The sequence below is a fragment of the Mesoplodon mirus genome, assembly GCF_964341445.2.
Source record: "Mesoplodon mirus genome assembly, contig: HAP1_SCAFFOLD_2693, whole genome shotgun sequence".
NCBI lineage: Eukaryota > Metazoa > Chordata > Mammalia > Artiodactyla > Ziphiidae > Mesoplodon > Mesoplodon mirus.
This window is the reverse complement of record NW_028294192.1, coordinates 15,110-39,815: the sequence shown is the minus strand read 5'-3', so window position 1 is coordinate 39,815 and position 24,706 is coordinate 15,110. Positions and strand designations below refer to the sequence as shown.

General features: G+C 37.5%; 1 long non-coding RNA gene across 1 annotated transcript; it reads right to left on the bottom strand.

Annotated features, from left to right (window-relative positions):
* Window positions 1-11,659: 11,659 nt before the first annotated feature.
* On the bottom strand, window positions 11,660-12,576 carry LOC309798303. Its single transcript, XR_014293057.1, has 3 exons — window positions 12,379-12,576; window positions 11,825-12,303; window positions 11,660-11,727 (listed from the first exon to the last, which is right to left on the bottom strand). It is a non-coding gene; the product is annotated as an uncharacterized lncRNA (long non-coding RNA).
* Window positions 12,577-24,706: the final 12,130 nt, after the last annotated feature.

Sequence of the window (24,706 nt, the reverse complement as noted above, 5' to 3'; positions counted from 1 at the left end):
TGATTCACGATCTGAAAGCGGGGCATCGTCGAAACTCTGATCATCGAATATGTCTTCCACTATCTCTTCATCATCCGCAATGCTAGACATTTTGGAAGTGTCTGAAGATATTAAAGAGAACAACAAATAAAAAAATATATTTGGAATGCATACTGACTCTAGCAACGGTCATCCAGATTAAACGTTAAAAATCCACTAACATTAACGGAACAGTAAAACTCAAACACAATAGAGAAACCATTAAGAAAATCGATATATTATTTCTGAGTAATCGATATGGAAATTTCAAAATGATAAATATGAATTTTTGAATTCCAAAAAACCTACGAGGAGCACCAAGTTGAGCGAGAGTATATTTACGAGGTAGAGAACTCATTTGAGACCACTGAGATGACGGTTTACTTTTATATCAGCGAAATCAAGAAAACAACACGTACATATCTTTTACACATCTATTCGTGAAATGAAAAACATGATAACCAGCTAGAAATGGATAGAAATCAACACGTCACTATAAAATCCCTATGACCGCCAGCAGGCAGTTTCCACCGCTTCTTAATTGTTGATTTGTGCTTAGGAAAGCATTCATTATGATTATGAATGTCAATAATAGTGTCTCCTACAGTTTATTTATTCGATATTGCGCGACGATTTAAAAAAATATTGTAGATCTCGTCGAACTGTGCGAGAGAACTATAAAATGTTAAGAGTTCCGGCTTATTGCAACTGTCAAGCACTATATTCTATTGGAAAATGAAAATAAATAAGTTGCGAACTTCAATGTTATTCCACTATTTGAAAAATTAAGTATATTATGCAATTTGTTCAGTAATCATTATTAACACTTCCGTAACGGAACTGTATTTTCGATAACAGACTATAATTTCTTCATTAATATAGTAAGGGAATTGGGAAGTCTACATACCAATAAAAACAACTTTACTCTACCATTCAAGTGTAATGTAAATCTATTACAATGAAGCAAAACATTCCAAAAAAATGAAACCAAATCTAAATTTTTTCAAACTTTTCAAATAAGCGCGGTAGCCGCAAATACAAACGGAGCTACGAAAAATACGTCTATGCATTCTAGGGCGAAATATTGTGTTGTTGAATTGAACAGCTTTTGTATTGGAGATTAAGGCTTTCTCTCTGAAATGTGAAAAGAATATCATTGCCTTTAGAAAATAAGAATTTTAATTTGATGGGATATCTGTAGGCAAAAATCTATAGATTTCAATGGTTTTATTCCAAGTATTAAGGTTCAATACGAACCGACAATATATTAATTTAAAGTTAAAAGCGTTCATTATTTTCTCATTGAATGCAACTGATCAAATAAATCTCGAATGTAATGTGTTGAAAGTTAAAAGCAACCATTCAATCATCGTATGACTCCACATGACGACAGTATGACGCAGTGGTTAGAGGTGCCCTAAAATTCACGATTGATCTTTGGTTCGATTCCGGGCTTACTAAGTCGTCCATATCACTCTGGGATCGGAAAATTATTTAGACTCTTACTCTCTTACTTTTGTCAGGTATCGTAAGTTTGTATAAATTGAATATATATTCAACCATCTCAATGATGTCTGCTGAAGTCGAATGCATGCGTATCGCCTCACGGATTGATCAACGACGATCCCTTTGATCCGTTATTTTATGTTTTATGACGTCATATAAGGACTTAAGTCATTGCATATTAACGCATGCCGAAAATCTGTACAACCCTCATTCGAGTGGTTATAGAGGTTTTTTTCTTTGCACTCCTTAAAACTACTGGGAACTGGGGTTCGCATATTATTTGAAGAAGAACGACTATAAAAATACCAAGGGAAACATGTGTTTAAAGTAAACATCAATAAAATGCTCATTTTCTGTTAATATCTTTAGTACTTTAGTGCTTCGTAAATAACACTACCGAATAGTTTTTGCGCTTGATTAATTAATCTGCAGCTGTTAATAAGTAGGCAGCTAGGCTTTGAAATGACAGCCACCTGAGTCTTCTCCATAAGCAGCACAATCACGCGTGTTGTTTTTTTCAAATAATTGTCCTCGAATGAAGATTAGATCTGTGCTTGGAAATACACTGCAAACATTTTGTAGAAATTCACAATTGCTTAGAAGTTAGGTAAATCTTAAAGGTTTAGAACATTAGGATTAATGTCGAGTATTAAGTTGACATCACTGCAGTTTACAAGTTTCCTACAGCCTCAATTCACCGCCATCTTCGTGGAATGATTCAAATCATCTGCAATCTGTAAATGAGCTCCTTTCATCAAAAATAACATGACAATAAATATAAATATATAAATATTATATGACGAGAGAACCGGCTGATCAAGGAGATTTAGAGTAAAGACTGTTAGTAGACTGAACCGGAAAGAGGCTATTTCGATTATATCTCAGTTCTTCATTAGTAATCTGTTGCCTTTCATCATCTTTAGTAATAAAGTTTTTGTATTATCTCTAGCAAAGCAAAGGTGTTACGAAATATTGCTAAGAAATGATGAAAACTGAAGCTAGATATTAGTTCACCTAACACGGTTGGTGATTATTAAATATTAGCTATACACTATTTTTGCAGGAAAATATAACAGGTTAAAAAAACACTGGAAGTAGTCCAAAACAGGAAACAATGCTTCTGTTCAATTGTGAACATAAAGATCTGAATCCAATTCTACTTGAGAAACACAGTGGTTCTACCACTTCTTTCTATTATATGAAGTTGATGTAGAGAAAGTTGTACTCTAATATTCTTAGTTCTACAATACCCATACCATGTCCTAAAATCTCCTCTAAAATTCTGCTTTTGCATCCCGACGTCAAAAATGTGGGCTGTTTCTTAGAAAGCCACATCTTAGCTCAGAGTAAGCTTTCTTAACCGTAATAAAAACCTTTAAAATTTACACATTTTTGCGAAACGAGGCACATATCGGTTGCATAAAATTCTGCATTTTTGGAAGCGATGAAGTCATTGAATGCAGTTTAAGCCTTCGTTTGTTTCTGAAATTTTTACCGAACAGGAAGCTGTCGAGATGCTTGAAAAAGTCGTAGACGATAGATAAGAGATGCGGCAACTATGGTGAGTGAGGCAGGGTTTCGTGGCCCAGCTCCTTCGACCGTAGCAGGGGAATGACAGCGACTTTTATATTTTCCAAGGTAGAACTCGCCGTTACGATTTTTTTGAACAAATGTCGCCCTGTGCATTCCTTGGCCTAATCCTCATTGCTGTTTTAAATACTCTATTCTGCAACAACGCCCGAGTTTGATCTCGTTTTCTCCTATTTTTTTCAAGCCGAATCCACACACAAATCCGTGGACCTTCGTAGATGGTGAATACGAGGAAACCAATAAGAGATGCGCTGGGACCCGCAGAACATCTGACGTCGGATCATGGAAGAACAACTTTGCTCCTGTTTTTCGCCCTAATCTTCGTCCATAATTCAAAATACTCCACGGAGACATGTGAAAAAATTCAACTCAGTTAATCCCAGACACATAGTTGGTGGCTAACTTATTAGAACTATGCCAAAAACGACTACGTTATTAGATAGTGAAACGCTGAAGAAATGGATTTTTGGCTTCTGAATTGTCGGAATGATTTATATTTTTCAAATACAGGTAACCATACTCATGAATAAATCTATGAGTTTTTCTCAATGTGCATGGATTGTATTTTGCATGTCAACTGACCAGAAGGCTGAAATGAAGTGAGGTGGTAGAAATGGGACACCGTGTGAGGTAGATTCCAATAAATAAACCCGACTTGTAATGGGAGGAACTTGACAAGCTACACCTTTGTTAGTCCTGCATTGCAATGACAAAGCTTGGCAAGCCTGCCGTGGATATCTTTTATCGCAGATATTGAAAACAAAAAGCCTCATACAAAAAAATCATTGTGCTCCTGGTGCTCATGGGGTGTGGAGAACAGATTAGTCGACTGTGTCAGAGATGAGCATAAACGGTTTCAATCAATTGATAAACCACAAAACTGATTGTAAAGGTAATGCAGCAAAAAATTATAAAAGATTGAGGAAATATTTGGATTATTTAGAGTAGATTGCCCAATTTCGCAACGCGAAAAGTTCACGTTTTTTTTCACCATTTTTCTTAGTGATCTTGTTCTAATACTAACTTGTACTGATTCTGGGTGGGTACCTGTAGCGTAGTAGTTAGAGGTGCAATGGAATAAGCACTATCTGAGTGTTTGATCTGAGAGCCGATCTAATCAAGTCCTTCCTTCCTCTGGTAACGAGAAATTGGTGCCAGACTAGTCTGGGAGGATAAGGCCAGTGATTTCATACATTGCCAGGTAACCGGAACTCATTGCGTTCAATCACTTTTACAATGCCTGAAGTCGAATCCATGATGCATTGCTCAGAAAATCAACGATAGTGACCAATGCCGAATGGTTTGTCGATTGTCCTTCATTGATTTTGGACTACTGAGATAATGTCGTTTCAAAAATTTGACTTTTTTAACTTTCAATTGAACAGTGACGCAAAATCGTTGAAACTGGTTGCATTGAACTGCATTTGGTCAGAGAATTGCTAATGATCAATGGTTACAACGTTCGTTTCGGAAGGTTTATTGATGGAGAAAAGCAGCTTGAGGATTACAAGGATCGCAGCTACCCTTATGATGACCAAGAGAAAAGACACATGAAGAAAACCCTGAAACACATTTGTGCGAAATTACGCTCGAAGAATTTTGCGGCCACTTGTCATGGATGTTATTGAGCACATGAAATCATAACGCATAAAATCCTGGGAAATTACTACGGCAAGAATTAGTGTGCAGAAGTCGCTATAATGTACTAAAAATTGGAATATAGGATGTTGATGAAAGATCGGTAAAGACGGTTTCTACTACATATTATTAGCAGCGCGAATTGCAAGTGGTAGTGTAGAAGGACATGTTGGAGTTGGACATGTTTACTAATTTAAAGTGGAATTACGGATTACTGCCACTTCAAAATCCTGGACAACTTCATTCGCACTAAACATCAATTCAGAAGCGACCAAACAGGCCTTTGACGACTTCAGATAAAAAATCTTATCTTCTGCGTGGATGGAATGTCTAAACTTGTACAGTTTAAAAAAAATTCAGTACTTATTAAGGCTTTCACTTTGGCCGATAAAGTTAATTTTTTTTAACGATGTTGTAGTGGTGTTCAATTTTCTGCTCAAAATCGGATATTTATTGCTAAAAATACGAACATGATCGGCGAAGTATCCGTTATTGAGGATAGGTTGAAAGAAAGCTAACGTTAAAAGTGCGAATAGTTCAGACCTTTGTGAGTAGATTTATTCTATTGGCTATCATTCTTTGACGAAAAAGTATACAGCGGAAAGAAGTGCTGGTAAGCAATATTTATGTTAAATCTAGCTTCACATATACGGAATGCTGCTTTGGAACAGTATAGGTGTATAGTAAAATAAAGCACGCTGAGAGAAAGGCAAAGGGAGGGGCACGGATGGTGTAATGGATAACTGGTGACCCCCGGAAAGGGCAATCATCTGGTTGAAGTTCGCACCGCCCCGAAGTTTTGCAAATATCTCAGTGTCTTAGCGGTTATTTCGATTGATAATAACACTGCCGATTAACAGAAATAGGTAGTTAAAAATGAAATTCAAAATTATAGGTGTGTTTAAATCTAGGCAAATTTTCATCTTTAAATTTTGACCCCAAATTAAGTAAAACACTAATCCAGCACAGTATCAAAATGGTGTCTTAATGGCATCTCTTAATGGGGTATATTTAAGGAAATATCAGCTTGAAAACTAAACTATATTTGGCACTCGACATGATTACTACATTAAATCCGAAGGCACTCGAAAAAGTCTCTTGCACGCTTTCTCGACGCTTTTCACCCGCTCGATGCTGATTTCTTCAAGTGTTGGATGGTCCAATTGTAGGTGAGGAAATCGAATGCTGTTTTCGGATGTTGACTGGTCATAGTGAATAGACATGTGTAGATAACATGGTAAACCCTGAAATTTTCGATTTTCACAGTTTGAATCCATTGATGCCAATGAATATGAACTGTATACTCCGTGTCGTCACTTTACTCTTTATATTCGTTTATGTAAAAATCACTCTTTTATATTCGATCACTTATTTTTAATTTCAAAAAGGAATATTATTTTGGACAAATAAGCAATACTTAGAAAACTAAGTATAAAAAATAAGGTATATCCATTTACCACGTCGCATTTTAAAAAAAAGAAGAGCAAGAGTAGAAAACGTGAAATATGTTAGTTTTTGTGACACTCTCCCTAGCTAAGATAAGTGCACGTTAAATGTAAGATGGCTTTAAAAAACAACCTTTTGAAGGATGCGAGTAATCCTAAATGCTTTATGCCAAGGATTAAAAGTCCGAATGACGACTGCAGAGATTTTCATGTGACACAAAGGTTTTGATTTAAAAAATTAGTACATAAAGGAGGCAACCAGATGATATTTTATTGTTTCTGGTATAATAAAAAGTGATTTCGCCTTTTATGGTCATTGTTTTTCCATGAGATAGCGATTTTTTACTGTGGAATTATACTTCTTGATTCTTCTTCTTTGAACGAGCACGAGGTTGTTAAGTTTATTATGAGGCTGACGTTTCGGCCGTATCGCCTTCTTCAGAGCCTGGAAAGGTCGACTGACAGCGATCTACCAAGCCAAACACGTCAATAACTCAAACAGAGAAACTCAAAAACCAAGTCCTAACCGCGTAAATAACATCGAATACTCACCACTTCTCTGCCTTCGACCAACCGCTAGGTTGTGTCTGCGGAAGAGGAATGAGGTATACTTCCTTCTAGAGTGCCCCTTTATCAGACTAGAAGATCAACCTGATATATTGTGCGAAATCACGTGTGATTAGGAGGCACTCTTCCTTGCGGTTCATGTTTGAGTTTTTGAAATTAATCCAAAATGCCTCAAGAACTTTGCGTGTCGATATGCTAGTTTCTTGCTCAAGAATATTAACCTTAACATCAAAATCCTCTCCGTTGTGTCTTTGTGTCCTATGCGTGCCTAGTGGAGTACTCGTTTTGCTTTTAAATTTTCTATCTAGGTGTTCTTCTATGCGGACACAAAGAGGTCTTCCCGTTTCGCCAATATATTCGTCTCCGCAAGTTTGCAAGAAATCAGGTACACTGTACCTGAGATCATGCAATCACCGTCTCTGCCCTGAGGGCAAATGCAAAATAATATAATAAATAAATATAAATAAATAAAATAATGTAATACAAATACAAAATATTATACATTACATGTTTTACACATACATTACATGGACGATGCAAAATTTTTAATAACACCAGTTATTTATCTACAAAAAGTGAACTACCAAAGTAGGAAAGTACTAGTAACTTTTCTAAGGTGTGTGTACTTTTCATTTTAAGCTTATTTCACTTTAAAACATTCATCATGCCATCTCATTGTGTCATTGGCCTTTTATGTCAAGAAAGTGATTTGGATGTCCGATGGCAAATCTCCATTTTGCTGACGTATGACAATGTGACAATTCATTGTGACAGCTTTCTACCAGTACATCTCACATAAGAGATCCAAGAACAAAACCAAGTTCTTCAGAATTCACAAGTTATTCAGGATGTACTGAATTTTAGTGCAGATGTAGTGCATTCCATAATGATGTACTTTATGTACGAATTTCTAAATAAGAGAAGGCATTTGTACACCGATAGTGTTGGTATACAAGTATTCCTTTGGCTGAGGACTTACTGCATAGAAGGACCTATCTTATGGGCTGTATTATAATATCGCATATACGTATGTTCTCGAACAGTAAGGGTCTAAACCAGCAATAAAAATTGGTGGTAATAAGAATTAATAATTGTTTCCAAACAGAAAATCTTCTCACCCCTAATGTCTGAACAGTCTGAAGAAGAATTCTCAAAGAACTGCAATGATGCTGTTATGTATCCAAATTATTTCCAATAATTTCACTGTCGTGAAAAGAAACACAGTAAGTTAGAACATTTATCATTACTGATTTATTATTACATCATAGTGAAAAGCTGTCCTAAGGTAATGAACCTCAATGTCTAAACAAGGGAATATCTGCGTTTTCTCATTGGCCATAATCTGTAGTGTATATTCTCTTAAAAAGCAAATACACTCTTGTCCCAAATTGAGCTGCTCTAAATGGAGGTTTTTTATAAATTATTAGGAGAGAGAACAGTTTTCGAAGAGCTATTCCGGACATACGATTTACGTCGAATTTTCTTTTCTAGTGATTTCAAGAAGTGCGGTAAGAAAACCTCTGGGAATCTTTCAAGGGGTGTATACCGATTTTGGTACACATGGCGTTTTTGTGTTAAGGAAGCGAACCGAAAAGCTATATTCTAGGCAGCAGAATCCATTCAATTTATTCATTAAATTTCATAGAGTACTATTAAAATTAGGAATTGATAACACATTAGAAGTGATACTGTTCAGCAAAAGAAAGTATTGGTTCGATCATACACGAGGACATTAAGCCTATCATCCCTCCGGAGTCGGGTTGGAGAATTGGTACCAGACTTGTTCAGGACCAATTGGCTTCTTCAAATCCGCATAACTGGCGACTACTTAAGGGTTGAACAACAATTGTTTAATTTTCAATTATGAAGTAGTATAAGTATCAATATCCTTCATATTTTTACCCAGATGTCTCTTTAGTAAATTCCAGAAGATTACACTTTCCTAACCATTTAACAACATAATAACCTTACTGGTTCAATGCGGCACCAGACCAACGAAGCCCTTAAACCTTGAATTTGGTTTGTAACATTGTTGTCGAGCAGTTCGTCTGTTAACAAATCGGAAGATTCAAATCGCTGCTCTCATGAAAACAATCTCAGGTGATAAAATAACGATGGATTGTAGACGATTTATTTATAAAGGTCATAATTTACTTTTAAAATGATAATAATCCTGATCAAACACAACATGGCTACTCTGAAAAAAGGAACAGTTGGAATCTACTAATTCTACCAACGAGACACTTTTCTTTTGTTCGCATAGCATTTTGACGTCTTGAAATCGACGATTTTCCTGAAAACGTTTTCAGCAGCGGTCTAGTTTTTAAAGACTTCTTAGTAGTAGTAGCTTTCGAGATTCCTGCGAAAAAATGGTAATCGGTTAGCCAGAGATCCGATGTGAAATGATTCGTATGTGAGGGTTACGTAAATCTATTAGTCGAGAATCTACAGCGTTACAGGTACCAGATTTTGTCGAGGATTTTTGTACAAAATAATTGACTGTTTCTGGTTGCCCTTTTTAAAATGTGTGGCAAATTTGATCTAATTGTCCAAAGCCATATAACATGGATCTAAAAAGCGACAATGTTGCTAATTTCAAAACAATTTCCACGTAAATTAGTTCTTTTATTAAGGCTAGCAAACGGATAAAAAGAATCGCGAAGAAATACCTTTCTAATATGTATCCACCCTACACACATAAATTAGTTGGGCATTTTAGATTCTTTCGAGTTTTTTCTTCGTTTCATTAAACCACAATATTATTTGACATCGGTCTCATCCTATGCACACTTTGGTTTTTTTATGTTTTTTTTTTCATCGATATTTCCGTTTTCTTGCCAAGTACGATAGATTGTTGTGGTTTTTGTTATTATTTGAAAAATAAAGGACAATCAATCAGTGCTGATCAGTCTCGCGCTATGCATTCGACTTCATCAAGCATTGTAGAGATTAATAAATGCATATATTGGCCAATAAAATGACTTTCGGTGGCCTACCGATCTATCACGTCGGTGTGTTTATCCTCTCAACCAAGTCTGGTACCAATATACCGATTCCAGCGGAATGGAAGGTTTAGTGTGCCTGGGTACGGGATCGAACCAAGGATTGTTGGAAAGCGTATTGCAGGCCACCTCTAACTACACGCTACACGCGCACCATTAGTATTTAAATCAGGTGTATTGCAAATGCCATTTGAACACTTTCAACTATAGCAACACTCCACGAAAGTAGTGTATTGTAACCATTCAGGATTCTTTTTGAGATCAATTGAGAATTGTAGAACTATTTTATAATTTTCTGCGTTATTCGTTTCCATCTACACATGAGACTCTACCTATCTTTATTCATTTATTCACAGATAGGTCGGTGACTCCGTCATTGATTGCCAAATAAAATCATTACAAAATTCTTTCTGGTTGAAAGCCACAAGCCATATGACGTCTTACTTTCAAAGGAAAGGATCCTAGATAGTCGATCTCGCGCACGCTCCTCCTCCTTAGGTTGCAAAAGAATTCTTCATCAGTACTGTCCGATACGCTTGTTGAGTGTTCTCTACAATTTTTACACGAAGATTACCCTCTTCTGCATATCGTGAACTTTGAGTCACAACAACAGCAATCAGGATTCCGTCATGAAACCTGTTGTATGGACCACATCCAGGCCGTATTCAGGACCATAAGAGTATGTCGACAGCATCATTTGCCTCTTGAATTCACTTTTTTCAAATATGACATTACATTAAACGCATTTCCAGCGTTGGAACGAAATGTATCACAAAAACACAGCTTTTATATCACCCTCTAACCATACATCGTCAAAGAGATCCAGAGATCGAAATAAGAAATTAGAAAATCTCTAGTTAAATATAAGATTTGATCCCATCTATTGCAGCGTTTGGTCAGGAACAGCTACTTTGTAAGTAGATTTCTCGTGAAAAGTGTCTTCTGGTTGAAGGCTCCTCTCAAGCGATGTTGAATAGCTCGAGGCCAATGATTGCCTTAGGCGAACTAGCTGGGAGCAAACCTACAAATAATGCAGCTATGAAAACCAGACATTGCGAAAAATTACCGACTCACATATATAGTAGACATCCTCAGCTTCTGATCGAAAAGTCGCACGTCCTCTTTGGTAATGGGATGTTCTTCAGGAGGGCAGAATGATAACTCTTCACCAAGAAAAGCATCCGTAAAACGAATCCCTTCACACAGATGTGAAATGTCTTTCAATTTCTCGAAACTAAAACTTCGTGAGCTATAAAAAATACAAGTAAGAAATATGTACAAAACTATTCTGAAATGACAGAGATACCTTTAAGAAAGTAAAAAATAGTGAAACGTAAGGATATGAAAACACCATATTCATGTCTCAAAAAAGAAGAATGAGGAGAAAGTAAATCAACCATCTTAGTCGTTGACGAGTGCGTTCTTCTCCCCAATATACCATCACTTGAAGCTCAGTAGCTGTTCGCTGTTGCTACAACAAAACTACTTTAAATGGATCTAATAAGTTTCGAAATCAAAAGGGAGTACAGAAATACAGGTATGCAAAAACGCCTACTGCTGTTGACGCAGTAGAGACAATTGAGTTCATTGAAGATATGGGAGAATGGAGACGTATGGAAACCAGCTTAAAAAGGCTAAAATAACTGTAGGCGATATTAAGCGCGTCAAAATTTTTTGAAAAGTTAGATGAGCGTTACGATAAATTTTTCTTCAGGATAAAATCATAATTATAAGTTTTAAGTGAATTTTGTTTACGACCACATATCTAAATGTGTTACTACAGAGGACATTTAAATGAAAATAAAAACAAGACGTAAGCAAAATAAATAACAGTGAATATCCTTTCCTTAGAGTCACCACGATCTATCACAATTCCAGGAGCTGGACGAATATCAGCAGGAATGTGTTCCAGAGCGCCAGATTCTGTAGTGCATAAAACGACTACACGGGAAAACGCTCGTCTAAAAGTTCAAGTTTTATAATGAATCATATAAGATATAATCACATACAATGCTCTTCCAATAGCTTCTGAATCAACAACGGTTGTTAGTAACAAACCGGTTTCCTGAGTTTGTCAACGAAAATGAGAAAGTTGATTCATGAGAAGACTGTAAGATATAAGTTCCATTTCGTGAAATACGTAGGTCATCTCTGGCCTTCACTGTAACAACTGCAGCTCCACCCAGTCCTCGAACCGGCATCTTAAAAGAAATAATACTTTATGTAGAAGTGTATTAGAAAAGTAGAAAGAAAAATTAAGAGTTTATTTCAGCTGAAAGTAACCATAAAAATGAAATTAACACCATTGAAGTTACACAACAAAGATTTAAGAAAAGAAAAGAAACAATGAAACATTATCTATAAATAAAAGCTTATAAGAAAAAAAAGAATACCCTATAGTTCACTTGAGGTCCACCTCCTCCCTCCACCGCAATCAGAAGATTTGTATAGAATCGAGCATTCTGAGACGGGGAAAATTCAATTCGAAGCGGAACAGTACGACGTGCATCCAGAAGTAAGATTTGGCTGTCCAAGAGCTGCAACCAATATGGTCGTTCTTCATTAGAGCATTGAATAGTGATAGGAAAGATTTTAGAAAATAACTAGTGTACAGTAAAAGGTGGTCCAGAATGACTGAGCTTCGCCCTTATTTGAAGAGAGGTATCTGTACGATTGGTAACATCAACGTTCGAAACAGCTGTATCTCCAATAGCTACGAAACCGAACGCTACTTCGAGTTGAGGGATATAAAGCACAGACCTAAATCTCAATTTTCAGAAAATAAAGCTGTCATAAAATTCTTATTGGTAAGTGAAAAAAAAACCTCCGCGTCGGATTAGAAGTCAGTTGTGAAAAGCATGGAACCATAGCGTTTGTAGATAAAGAGCTAGATGATCTTGCAGAGGAATGCGGTCGAGAGCTCAACTAAAGATATATTCGTCAACTTCATTCACTCGCACGTCATTAGGTTGTATGGGGCATACGAAAGAAGTGAATAACGACCAAAAACAGCTACGAGCCGCTCTCTGGGGAACTTAGCAAACCTATTAGTTGCCTTACCGACCTTTGAAGAGTATACGTGGACTTACTTCTTCAAGCTCTGAAGTGTCTCACCACTTCTTCCCAATCATAGAATCAACCAGTATACACAGAATCAAGAATGATTATGACTAATGTATGTTGTGTGCAAACCATCCCAGCACAACAGATATAGGAATTATATCTTTGATCATAAAAAATACATAGTTGGTTTTGGCTTACATTTACTCACAAACAGCAATAGGACGCAACATATAGTACTATGCAGCTAACGGAGTGAAGTGTCATCATAGAGATATGCGTACAATTAGCAAAATATGTATGAAAAACAGCTTGAATAGCTAATAAACAAGCAAACAACAACACGGAAGTTGATGAGAGCGAACACAAAAATTTATACACAAATACTAATTGTTTACTTATTATACATAGAGTGCTTGCTAATTAGATCCTACTTGCCTAGCTTTCCCTTTATTGCTTTCGTTGCCTTATAACCCTAATCCAAGGATGGAAAATGGATTGTATACGGGGTTTGAATGCAACTTTACAATCATTCTTCTATTCATTATAAATGGCCCAGAAAGGTATCAGAGAGACAGAATAAGATGCAAGAGAGCTTTAAGGTGAACATTGGGATGGCTGACAATAATGATTGTGGCTTAAGCCACCCAGTTGTAGTTGCAACTTCAAAAGATTTGTACGTTTGTATTTTATAGATTAACACACGCAAACGTCGCGATGCTCGAAAAGGATCACCACCAGGAACGAATATTGTAAGAGAAAGAGGAACTATTAAAATCATAAAAGCAAAAAAACCGCCTCACAACGCACCTCTCCCTCGCATGAAACCTTCCCTTGATTACAAGCAGCACCATGATCCATTTTCTAAAATGTATACATTAGGAAATAAAAAAAAGAAAATCAAAAAGAAACCGAGAAGGAAATAATATTCAAATGAATGTTGGCGGTACCATTCGCTTCGGAGTAGAGTCTTCACCATGTAAAGCATTTTGAGAGGTGAATTTTTAGCCAGATATATTTCCAGTTCGTCTTGATCTAATCTCTTTTTTAACCCACCTAAGACAACGTGTACAACGTCTAAATTTTTGTGTCAAGCCCATGGAACAACGTATAATTTCTCATCTCTCACGCAACGAATAATATGTGACTCATGATTTTCACTGTAGTTTCGCAATAGCCCGCCCCTTATTTGTGTATTCGGCTCTACAATTTGGCTTATCTATTTAGTTTTCCATGTTCTATTGAAATGCGTTGCTGTCGCCTTTGGCGGTCGATTTTGCAACACATGTAGTATATTTCTCCAATTTTATACAACATTTACAACTATCCACTTTAAAGAAAAGTATTTATCGCCTAGGAACCCTATAATAAACGAGGCTTGGCTCGATCTCGCGCTCCAAACAAACCGAACTCTCCATCCTTTGAGATCAGGAAAGTGGTTCCAAAAAAAAACATTACCTGGAAACATCGGTAGGCCACGCAAGATCGTATAGGGCAAATATTTTACCTGTTCGAGGCTCAGCGTAATAGATTGTAAATCCCAAAGCTATTGACCAACGCTAAAAACTCTACCCTCTTATAAATTCAGTACTACAACTATGATTCTTAAAAGAGATTTCAAATGAAAAACAACCAATTGCTGGTAATAACTGGATGTTCCACGGATTTCCACTCACTGAGGTTTTTCCTCACTGATGGATCTCGAGCCGGTTAGTCGTGAGGCTACGTGGCGCGTCCCCAGGTGGCGGATAGGGGGTCAAACGCGAACCAAAAGCGACCTTGTGCTTCCCAGAGCAGCAGGTGGATCAAAGGGATGAACACTCTTTTTCTGCTGCGCAGATCTGGCAGTGCAAATTGTATTCTACAAGTCAATTCGGCCAAAAGCCTGCAAGCAAGTGACTAGGAAGTACATGGGAGGCGGTTAGGAGTCCTGTCCACTCAACTCCAATGAACTCTGGGAAAGACTGGCAAGCTACTCATTAGTATATTCAGCCCCCATGGTTAGAGCCCGGCAAGCTACCCCGTGGGTACAAAAGATGCCAAACAGAGTAAAATAAATGAGAGTCATTCCCCTGACCACGAAAGAGCCCCCGATAAGGCAGCGTTGGGTAGGACGAGTACGGAGAGGCTGCTACAATCTCAGGGCTATCTGGGCTACCTAAATGTGATAGGACTAAGGTGACGATCTGTACCTACAACGCAAGATCGCTTGCATCTGAGTCGCTGTTGAGGACTTGCTGATGCAGGCCAGAAAGATCAGATACGACGACATCGGACTGGCTGAGACGAGGAGACATCATTCCTTTAACGCCGTTTATGATCCTGGAAAAGAACTCTTCCTTGGAACATGCGACAATAGAGGAGTTGGAGGCGTTGGTGTCCTCGTCAACACGAGTTTGGCCATGAACATCGAATCGTTTAAACAACTAACAACCCGAATCGGACGGTTAAGGTTGAAGAGATGTGGGCCTATGCCGGCTCTAATTATCTACGTCGTCTACGCAGCTACCTCAAGCTACGACGAAGATGAGGTCGAAGCGTTTTATATGGACTTGGAGAAGTTCTACAGAGAAGATCATACCTCCTTCAAAGTCATAATTGGCGACTTCAACGCTAAGATTGGACCGAACAGGGAGAGAGGCTATCCGAGTTTATCATGACGACCAAGACAATCCATGGTAACTCACAGTTCCAAAAGCCCCTCTCTCAACGCTGGACGTGGGAATCCCCCAATGGAGAGTACCATAGTGAAATAGACCACATCATAGTAAACCGAAGATTTTGCATAACCGATTTGGGTGTGCAAATGCACTGGCTCGTCTCTTCACAGGCTACCTGTCAGAATGCAAGGTTCCAAACAATGGAAGACCAGCAAAACCGTGTTGTTGTACAAAAAGGGAGACCTCCACGACATTGGCAACTATCGCCCAATCTGCCTGCTGTCCGTCGTAAATAAACTCTTTACTAGAGTCATTCTCAACAGGATGGACAGAACATTGGACGAGGTACAGCCATGCGAGGAAGCAGGGTTCCGAAAAGGATTCAGTACGATAGACCACATACACACAATAACGAGGCTCATCGAACTATCACGAGAGTATAAAAGACCGCTCTGTCTCACTTTCATCGACTTGAGGAAAGCCTTTGACTCCGTTGAGACAGAAGCGGTTATAGAAGCTCTGGGAAACCAGGGCGTCGCTACCCAAACACCACTCCTTCGTGAGCTATAGAAGAATTTCACGAATAGAATACCGTATCGCCATTTTACAACGCAATTAAAATGAACGTAAAGAGGGGTGTTCGACAAGGCGACACAATGTCGCCAAAACTTTTCACATCGAGCCTCGAAGCCGTTATGCGAAAATTGGAATAGGACAATGAAAGAGTGAAAAATGATGGTCGGCAACTACACCATCTTCGCTTTGCTGATGATATCGTCCTTATAACATCAAACATCAGTCAGGCGGAACGAATGCTTGCCGACATTGACCGAGTATGTGGAAGTATTGGTCTTCGACTATACATGACGAAAACGGTATTCATGAAAACGGATCGGTCTCAAAGGCCCCATTTAAGCTCAACGGAACAAATATCTCCGAATGCAACAGTTATGTGTACCTAGAAGAACTCGAGAACTCAACATGATGAATGACGTAGCTCCATAGCTGAGCAGGAGGAAGAGAGCAGCTTAGGGAGCTTTTAAGAGCATCGAGGATGTAGTGAAGAGGATGAAGAACACTCGACTCCGTGCCCACATTTTTGACTCAACGATGCTTCCTGCATTAACATACGCATCAGAGACCTGATCGCTACGTATGCAGGATGAAAGAACACTCAGCGAAAGGGCGATGCTAGGAGTGTCGCGTGTCACGCAAGTGAGAGAGGGAATACGAAGCTCGGACCTACGTCAACGATCGAAAATTAGAGACGCCGTCCTTTACGCCAAAATGTCAAAAATAAGGTGGGCCGGGCACGTGATGCGACGAAATGGCAACCGATGGACAAGAGCCGCCACGGATTGGATTCCTCGGGATGTCAAGCGCACAACAGGAAGACCACCGACCCGATTCTTCAGAGTTCTTTACAAACACGCTGAACGAATGGTATGATGCTCAACGTGTCCCTAGAGCGAGCAGAACCCTTTGGACCACTCTTGCACGCGACAGGGACAGATGGAGGAATTACTGGCGCTCGCTTGATTCAATCGAAGATCAACGGGGAATACAGGTGATACAGTTGAACTGGATGTTAAATTGTATGTTCAAATAAACGCTTCTGTTATGTCGGCCGAAGAGAACTGAACTTTTTCGAATTGTTCAACGAGTGTAAAAAATACAATTCATAAGCCACAGAAACATCCAGTGTTTCTCATATGCGAAGAAAGTAAAGAGAGGTACATAGAAGGACAAAGATGACTTCAGTGGTGGAGCAATATGATGCATCACGACACTTGGATTATCGAGAACAGATTTTGCAATGGACTGCAGCTTCTGGGAGAATGAACAGAACTTTAAGAATTTTTGGAGTACTTCTAATATCTCGTTGTGAAAGTAAAGTGGCTTGGGCAGGCGACGAATCAGAATCGGGGGTACCAACATCTTTTGAAGAGATGAACATATTTATTAGACTGTGCCTTCACATAACAACTGTTAACACTACTAAGAGGAATTCCAAACTTCGCTTATGTATTCCATCCTCTTGAATCCCAAATCCCATAAAGAGATAAATTTGAAAATCTGTCTTACTTAGCATACAATGAAAGTAGAACTGGAGACTTTTAAAATGTCTTCTAAACAATATGCGAATTGCTAACTTTGCTTCAGTAGAGAAAATTTCCTGTTTGAAAACCTCTCTAGGACGCTGGAAAGATTGCACAAGCTCAAAGAGTTTTCAAATTGGTGAGTAGAAGCTCCTTAGGTAAAGGATTAACTATTCGGCTTTGATTAGACCATGAAGGAAGTGGCATGTGGTCGATTCCATCAACCATCATAGGAATGATTGAATGCGTATCTGGCCTATACACTAGCCAAAGGTGGCCCAATGATGTTTCAAGTTAGTGCTTTTATCCTTCCAAACAAGTTTTAACCAACTCGTCATCCACGGAGAGATGAAGGCATGGTGACCTTAGATGAAGGGATCGAACCTTTGTTCGATACAGTGCATATTGCAAATTCACCTCTAATCACTGCTCTACACCAGCCCCTCCTGAGGTTATATATATGTATATATATTATAAATATATAAATGTTATATGTATATATGTTTGTATATATGTTTGTTTGTATGTATATATACATATATACAAACTCCACAAGTATATATATATAAATGGTATACCAAAAGGTTCAAAAGTTGATGGCAAAACGTTTAGGTTATACGAGTTGTTACGATAGAGTCGAGTATCTCTAATGTCTTCAATGATAAAACATATGGAATCATAATAATAAGCTGGTACTCTTAGTTTCCTTCTTCTTAGAACAGTTCCGTCGCGAAAAGAACTAACCCGTTTGCAAAAAAATTTTGCAAACTTTAATTTGTACAAAATAAGCTTCTCAGGCGACGCGTGATATAACGTCTGCATCGGGAAGCTGTATAGATTAAATATATGGAGAAGAGCAATAAAAAAGTAGTGGGTGGGCGAGCAAAATAAAGAGCTGAAAGGAAAATGAATCATGCTAAATAGAACGATAGCAAAATAAAGTCAAAGAACAACCGTCAATGTGGCAGAAACCTTTGAAACCATTTCATTGTCAGGAACAATTGTCTTATTCATATCTGTAGTTTTATCCTGAACAGAATATGTTAGCCTTGAAAATAAATCAGGAAGACAGCCTTTACAGAAACACTTGAAACTTAACCTACCAAAGCATTTTCTGCCACAGCGAATCCAGCCTAAACTACAAATATATTGCGCAATGTTATTGCGGCAACTATAAAAGACAGCTCCTACCATGATTCCACCACTGCTACATGATTTAGTGGAAGAGAGATTACGCGAGGTACACGGCAATGATGGTTTACTTAAATAGAGCAGTGTGAATGCACCATTTTTTACTAATTAAGATATATGCACTGACATATATGAAACCGGAGGCGCAAAAAGGTGATTATGAGCTTTTCGTGGCTTCACTCGACTTTTTCTATGCTCTTCCAACACCTTCATTAACGATTCTGTGGAAGCACCAGAGGGTTGTTTCTGAAAAATTTTTCGTTTTTAATTCTGGAAAGGTGTCCGACTAATAAGAAACATTTTCATAAACGGGTTAAAAGATTCGACATTAGAGATAATTCCACCGTTCTTCCAAGAACTCAAACACCGCGATCTCTTTTTTAACGAATAAATAACTGAGAAAACTATGCTGTTTTTCATGCCAGGGTTATCAATGTTTCGCAAGAATTTACTAACCTAACTTATGTGTAATAGTCACTTTTAAATATACTTCTTGCTTAAGTTAAGACAATAAATACTCGTTTCAGAATTTTTGATTATCGAAGATACACTCTTCGTTAGGATCAAAGGTATACCTTTAAAACCTCTTGAATTGTCCTTATACTTAAATGAAGCGATCCCGTGGTTTCCGCAACAGAGTGCTCATCAAATGTAGATGAAGCTAAAAAGAAAAAACAACTCTATACACATAAAAGGAACCCGAACTAAAGCCAATTTTTCCATGTAAATTACCTTCAGGCAGGATCAGAGATATACCATGGAATTCTTTAGCAAGATCATGATGTCGAGATGTAGCTTTGGCTATTAAGGCTGAAAAACATATATATGTATATATACACATATATGTATATATATGCATATATATATGTATATACACATGTATGTACGTTTGCATACGTATATATATATATATATATATATATATATATATATATATATGTAAAAGAGTGAATATGCAGTGGATGGCTATAGAATTAATATGAAAATGCAGTAACACACAAATAGGAGTGCTCGTTTGTACGACTCCTGAAGATGAAACAGAAGGGTTTGTCGGTTCGTTGGTCCTTTCGTCAACGGATTGTTGAACATTGTCATATTCATGCAATTCCTTTTCATCAACTAAATTAAAAAAAAAAGTATTACACAATGACATCACGACATGGTAGATTGCAGAGGAAATTCTACTAGTACCTCGTTAATTAGTATACAACAATTCTAGTGCAAACTCACAGTTTGATTCACGATCTGAAAGCGGGGCATCGTCGAAACTCTGATCATCGAATCTGTCTTCCACTATCTCTTCATCATCCGCAATGCTAGACATTTTGGAAGTGTCTGAAGATATTAAAGAGAACAACAAATAAAAAAATATATTTGGAATGCATACTGACTCTAGCAACGGTCATCCAGATTAAACGTTAAAAATCCACTAACATTAACGGAACAGTAAAACTCAAACACAATAGAGAAACCATTAAGAAAATCGATATATTATTTCTGAGTAATCGATATGGAAATTTCAAAATGATAAATATGAATTTTTGAATTCCAAAAAACCTACGAGGAGCACCAAGTTGAGCGAGAGTATATTTACGAGGTAGAGAACTCATTTGAGACCACTGAGATGACGGTTTACTTTTATATCAGCGAAATCAAGAAAACAACACGTACATATCTTTTACACATCTATTCGTGAAATGAAAAACATGATAACCAGCTAGAAATGGATAGAAATCAACACGTCACTATAAAATCCCTATGACCGCCAGCAGGCAGTTTCCACCGCTTCTTAATTGTTGATTTGTGCTTAGGAAAGCATTCATTATGATTATGAATGTCAATAATAGTGTCTCCTACAGTTTATTTATTCGATATTGCGCGACGATTTAAAAAAAATATTGTAGATCTCGTCGAACTGTGCGAGAGAACTATAAAATGTTAAGAGTTCCGGCTTATTGCAACTGTCAAGCACTATATTCTATTGGAAAATGAAAATAAATAAGTTGCGAACTTCAATGTTATTCCACTATTTGAAAAATTAAGTATATTATGCAATTTGTTCAGTAATCATTATTAACACTTCCGTAACGAAACTGTATTTTCGATAACAGACTATAATTTCTTCATTAATATAGTAAGGGAATTGGGAAGTCTACATACCAATAAAAACAACTTTACTCTACCATTCCAAGTGTAATGCAAATCTATTACAAATGAAGCAAAACATTCCAAAAAAATGAAACCAAATCTAAATTTTTTCAAACTTTTCAAATAAGCGCGGTAGCCGCAAATACAAACGGAGCTACGAAAAATACGTCTATGCATTCTAGGGCGAAATATTGTGTTGTTGAATTGAACAGCTTTTGTATTGGAGATAAAGGCTTTCTCTCTGAAATGTGAAAAGAATATCATTGCCTTTAGAAAATAAGAATTTTAATTTGATGGGATATCTGTAGGCAAAAATCTATAGATTTCAATGGTTTTATTCCAAGTATTAAGGTTCAATACGAACCGACAATATATTAATTTAAAGTTAAAAGCGTTCATTATTTTCTCATTGAATGCACTGGATCAAATAAATCTCGAATGTAATGTGTTGAAAGTTAAAAGCAACCATTCAATCATCGTATGACTCCACATGACGACAGTATGACGCAGTGGTTAGAGGTGCCCTAAAATTCACGATTGATCTTTGGTTCGATTCCGGGCTTACTAAGTCGTCCATATCACTCTGGGATCGGAAAATTATTTAGACTCTTACTCTCTTACTTTTGTCAGGTATCGTAAGTTTGTATAAATTGAATATATATTCAACCATCTCAATGATGTCTGCTGAAGTCGAATGCATGGCGTATCGCCTCACGGATTGATCAACGACGATCCCTTTGATCCGTTATTTTATGTTTTATGACGTCATATAAGGACTTAAGTCATTGCATATTAACGCATGCCGAAAATCTGTACAACCCTCATTCGAGTGGTTTATAGAGGTTTTTTTCTTTGCACTCCTTAAAACTACTGGGAACTGGGGTTCGCATATTATTTGAAGAAGAACGACTATAAAAATACCAAGGGAAACATGTGTTTAAAGTAAACATCAATAAAATGCTCATTTTCTGTTAATATCTTTAGTACTTTAGTGCTTCGTAAATAACACTACCGAATAGTTTTTGCGCTTGATTAATTAATCTGCAGCTGTTAATAAGTAGGCAGCTAGGCTTTGAAATGACAGCCACCTGAGTCTTCTCCATAAGCAGCACAATCACGCGTGTTGTTTTTTTCAAATAATTGTCCTCGAATGAAGATTAGATCTGTGCTTGGAAATACACCTGCAAACATTTTGTAGAAATTCACAATTGCTTAGAAGTTAGGTAAATCTTAAAGGTTTAGAACATTAGGATTATGTCGAGTATTAAGTTGACATCACTGCAGTTTACAAGTTTCCCTACAGCCTCAATTCACCGCCATCTTCGTGGAATGATTCAAATCATCTGCAATCTGTAAATGAGCTCCTTTCATCAAAAATAACATGACAATAAATATAAATATATAAATATTATATGACGAGAGAACCGGCTGATCAAGGAGATTTAGAGTAAAGACTGTTAGTAGACTGAACCGGAAAGAGGCTATTTCGATTATATCTCAGTTCTTCATTAGTAATCTGTTGCCTTTCATCATCTTTAGTAATAAAGTTTTTGTATTATCTCTAGCAAAGCAAAGGTGTTACGAAATATTGCTAAGAAATGATGAAAACTGAAGCTAGATATTAGTTCACCTAACACGGTTGGTGATTATTAAATATTAGCTATACACTATTTTTGCAGGAAAATATAACAGGTTAAAAAAACACTGGAAGTAGTCCAAAACAGGAAACAATGCTTCTGTTCAATTGTGAACATAAAGATCTGAATCCAATTCTACTTGAGAAACACAGTGGTTCTACCACTTCTTTCTATTATATGAAGTTGATGTAGAGAAAGTTGTACTCTAATATTCTTAGTTCTACAATACCCATACCATGTCCTAAAATCTCCTCTAAAATTCTGCTTTTGCATCCCGACGTCAAAAATGTGGGCTGTTTCTTAGAAAGCCACATCTTAGCTCAGAGTAAGCTTTCTTAACCGTAATAAAAACCTTTAAAATTTACACATTTTTGCGAACGAGGCACATATCGGTTGCATAAAATTCTGCATTTTTGGAAGCGATGAAGTCATTGAATGCAGTTTCAGCCTTCGTTTGTTTCTGAAATTTTTACCGAACAGGAAGCTGTCGAGATGCTTGAAAAAGTCGTAGACGATAGATAAGAGATGCGGCAACTATGGTGAGTGAGGCAGGGTTTCGTGGCCCAGCTCCTTCGACCGTAGCAGGGGAATGACAGCGACTTTTATATTTTCCAAGGTAGAACTCGCCGTTACGATTTTTTTGAAACAAATGTCGCCCTGTGCATTCCTTGGCCTAATCCTCATTGCTGTTTTAAATACTCTATTCTGCAACAACGCCCGAGTTTGATCTCGTTTTCTCCTATTTTTTTCAAGCCGAATCCACACACAAATCCGTGGACCTTCGTAGATGGTGAATACGAGGAAACCAATAAGAGATGTGCTGGGACCCGCAGAACATCTGACGTCGGATCATGGAAGAACAACTTTGCTCCTGTTTTTCGCCCTAATCTTCGTCCATAATTCAAAATACTCCACGGAGATATGTGAAAAAATTCAACTCAGTTAATCCCAGACACATAGTTGGTGGCTAACTTATTAGAACTATGCCAAAAACGACTACGTTAGTAGATAGTGAAACGCTGAAGAAATGGATTTTTGGCTTCTGAATTGTCGGAATGATTTATATTTTTCAAATACAGGTAACCATACTCATGAATAAATCTATGAGTTTTTCTCAATGTGCATGGATTGTATTTTGCATGTCAACTGACCAGAAGGCTGAAATGGAGTGAGGTGGTAGAAATGGGACACCGTGTGAGGTAGATTCCAATAAATAAACCCGACTTGTAATAGGAGGAACTTGACAAGCTACACCTTTGTTAGGTCCTGCATTGCAATGACAAAGCTTGGCAAGCCTGCCGTGGATATCTTTTATCACAGATATTGAAAACAAAAAGCCTCATACAAAAAAATCATTGTGCTCCTGGTGCTCATGGGGTGTGGAGAACAGATTAGTCGACTGTGTCAGAGATGAGCATAAACGGTTTCAATCAATTGATAAACCACAAAACTGATTGTAAAGGTAATGCAGCAAAAAATTATAAAAGATTGAGGAAATATTTGGATTATTTAGAGTAGATTGCCCAATTTCGCAACGCGAAAAGTTCACGTTTTTTTTCACCATTTTTCTTAGTGATCTTGTTCTAATACTAACTTGTACTGATTCTGGGTGGGTACCTGTAGCGTAGTAGTTAGAGGTGCAATGGAATAAGCACTATCTGAGTGTTTGATCTGAGAGCCGATCTAATCAAGTCCTTCCTTCCTCTGGTAACGAGAAATTGGTGCCAGACTAGTCTGGGAGGATAAGGCCAGTGATTTCATACATTGCCAGGTAACCGGAACTCATTGCGTTCAATCACTTTTACAATGCCTGAAGTCGAATCCATGATGCATTGCTCAGAAAATCAACGATAGTGACCAATGCCGAATGGTTTGTCGATTGTCCTTCATTGATTTGGACTACTGAGATAATGTCGTTTCAAAATTTGACTTTTTTAACTTTCAATTGAACAGTGACGCAAAATCGTTGAAACTGGTTGCATTGAACTGCATTTGGTCAGAGAATTGCTAATGATCAATGGTTACAACGTTCGTTTCGGAATGTTTATTGATGGAGAAAAGCAGCTTGAGGATTACAAGGATCGCAGCTACCCTTATGATGACCAAGAGAAAAGACACATGAAGAAAACCCTGAAACACATTTGT